The 3,048-nt window shown below is 42.4% G+C and overlaps 1 protein-coding gene across 1 annotated transcript in view; it reads left to right on the top strand.

The window, feature by feature from the left end:
- The window catches only part of LOC101988651 (phosducin-like protein 2), a 19,470-nt gene that overhangs the window by 797 nt on the left and 15,625 nt on the right, over window positions 1-3,048 (top strand). The window lies entirely within an intron of this gene.

Genomic DNA, 3,048 nt, shown 5'->3' with positions numbered 1-3,048 from the left:
CACACACACACACAAACACATTTAAATTTTTGTAAGTAGAAAAAAATTACAGCTATACATTTCAAGACATTGGGTCTTGGTAATTTCACAAGGTGGTGTTTTTTTATTTGTGAGTTCTTGATAATAAAATTTTAATTTAGTTAAAGAGCATCCGCCTTTGTTTTCTCCTTCCCTCCCTTGCTCCTTCCCTCTTCTTTCTCAGAGTAAAATCCACCCTTTCCAATGTAAGAAAGCCTTTCCTTACATGCTCCCTAGTAAAGTGCATTGGGATTTTTTTTTTTTTTTGGTTTACCATACTTACTTTGGGCAGTTTTGTGGAACATACAATTTGTTGTGGTGTTTTAAGGATAATTCGTGTGTAATCAAGTTCGCTCACATTAGACGGTTATTAGCAAGTGTATTTGTAGTATTAGCCTGGCTTTACAGTCTGTCCTGCCCTGCATTCTGTCCCTCTCTGGCTCTGCAGTCTGTCCTGCTCTGGCTCTGCAGTCTGTCCTGCTCTGGCTCTGCAGTCTGTCCTGCTGTGGCTCTACAGTCTGTCCTGCTCTGCAGTCTGTCCCGCTCTGCTGTCTGTCTGTCCCGTTCTGCAGTCTGTTCCGCTCTGGCTCTGCAGTCTGTCCCGATCTGCGGTCTGTCCCTCTCTGTGGTCTGTCCCGCTCTGCAGTCTGCCCTGCTCTACAGCACTGGCTTTTCAGGAATTCTGCTGAAGTGAAACCAACAGAAAACAGCAACACATTGACCTCTCTTTTCCCTTAGTATTGTTTTCCACTGATGTATTCAAAAGCCAGTTCTTAGGCTTTAAACACGGACCTGTCCCATAAGAGCATATCTGAGAGAATATGAAAGGTAACCACACCATGGCAAAACACTATTACCATTTGCGGAACGAGATTGTGGCCCCTATTTCTGTTAGATAATATTTCATACATCATTGTCAAAGTCAATTGACAATTGGGAAGGGCACAAACAGTTTTGTTAAGTAACATTGCAACGAAGTCCTAGATCAGTTAAATAAGAACAATTGAGAAGTTTGACTGAATATATAAGAATATAGTATTGTGTCTCTTGAGAAGAATGTTTTATCAGGAAAAACTCAAGTCAGTTCAGCTCAGTGTATAAGGACTGTTCTTTGAAATCAACAACATGCAGCTTGTAGGTAACTCAAGCAGAGAAAGCCAGAGAAATACCCAGTGCAGCAGCCAAGAATGGGCTACGGTTCCTCTTCTTCCCAGTCATCTATTTTAAGAAGTTTAGCAATGCTAAAGGAAAGAAAGCACCAAGGGACTGTGAGGTGCAGAAAGTGTTCTATAAACTTGATATGGCTCCATGGATAAAGGCGCTTTGCTGGCCAACCCCAATGATGCAGGTCTCATGACCTGAGTGAGATCCCAAGACCCATGGAAAGATAATGTACTCCACATGTATGTCATGGGACATGTGATCCACACAGCTGAGAGAAAGACAGAGAGAGAGAGAGAGAGAGAGAGAGAGAGAGAGAGAGAGAGAGACAGAGAGAGAGAGAGAGAGAGAGAGAGAGAGAGAGAGAGAGAGAGAGAGAGAGAGAGGCAGAGAACAAAATTTCCAGAAAAATATAATGACTAGAACTGGTAGTAACATCTGGTTACAGTACCCAATCCAGTTCTCCTACTGAATAAAAATAGAAACGTCTGGAGTGGGAACTTCAGACGAAACTTCTAGAGCGTCTTCTAAGAGAATCAAGGGAACCCTGAGAGTGTCGGAGAGGTGACATGCGAGGAAGATGGAAACCAGGAGAATCTCAAGGTGTCTAGGACCTAGAATAGGAGGTCTTAAATGATGGTAGGAAACCAGAGGCTTTCACCCCAAACTTCTCAGGCATGAGAAGTACTTTGAGCAAATACAAGAGAAACTCTGAAAACAGAGAAATCATTCTTTTGAAAGAGAAATTGACATCCAAAAAGAAATCTCCAACTTGCGGTATCGGTCTCTGTGTGTAGCAGAAAGCTGATTCTAATTCACAACGGGATGTTACCTGTAAAGAGGATCCAGCATAGACAGGGGTGAACCAAGTCCCCCTGCTTTGTAGCCTCCCCTAGAACTCTCCTCCCTGTCATCTTTCTCTGTTTCAGCTAAAGATAGTAAGCAAACTTGCGTTTCAGATCACTGCTTGGTATTTCCTCATTCCCTATTGCAATATACATATTAACAACCGTCTGTTTGTCTAAACTACTCCAGAAGTTCCTCCATGCTGCGAACTCAGACACGTGTGTGTGTGTGTGTGTGTGTGTGTGTGTGTGTGTGTGTTGGAGCAGTAAATCCCCACCCATCCTGTTTTTGCAATCTCCAAAGCCAGTTTTAGCATGAAAGGGATAAAATTTGCATTTTGTTCTTGGGTACAATTGCACAGTGACTAAGAACTGAAGAGTATGGTATGCCCAAGGGTGGGAGACAGCCAGGAGGGTGAATACACCACTGCCTATGGAAACTCAGGGAAGGCTGCCTCGATGCTTAGTGGTCAGGAATCCAACCTTCCCCTTAAACAGTTTTGACCTATGGCAGCTTTCCCACGAATTCACAACAACATTGGTGTAGAGGAAGACTTTTTTTGGGTTTGGTCTTAACAAATTGTCACTAATGAAATTTCCAAGAGAGCAAGCGGAAGCCAAGCAACAGTGTAGAGCTCACAAAGAACAAGGGCAGCGCAATCCTGAACCAGTGAAAGAAGCTGCAGAGAGTTCCAGTGTTAGAATGGACAGAAGCCAGTTATGAAACAATTGCGCTTATTGTATTCCGAAAATGTCTACAGGAAGTAGTTGAAGACCATAAAATTTTTATAAAGATATGTCTATGTACTAACAATAAAAAACTTCCGTTTATAATAACACCAGAAGAAATAGAGCACAAAGGATAAATAACGAGGCCGAAGACGTACATGAACAGAAGTATAAAACGCTGCTGGGAAGTATTGAAGACGGAAAGTGGAAGTATCCAAATATCCCATGTTTCTGCTTGGGAACATGGACTGTTACCTGGGTTTAAAGCTTGGAAATAAATGCTTGCCTTCATTAA

Source organism: Microtus ochrogaster, linkage group LG1 (assembly GCF_000317375.1).
Source record: "Microtus ochrogaster isolate Prairie Vole_2 linkage group LG1, MicOch1.0, whole genome shotgun sequence".
In the NCBI taxonomy this organism is placed as follows: Eukaryota; Metazoa; Chordata; class Mammalia; order Rodentia; family Cricetidae; genus Microtus; species Microtus ochrogaster.
The sequence above is the reverse complement of the archived record's forward strand: the minus strand, read 5'-3'. Positions and strand labels throughout refer to the sequence as shown.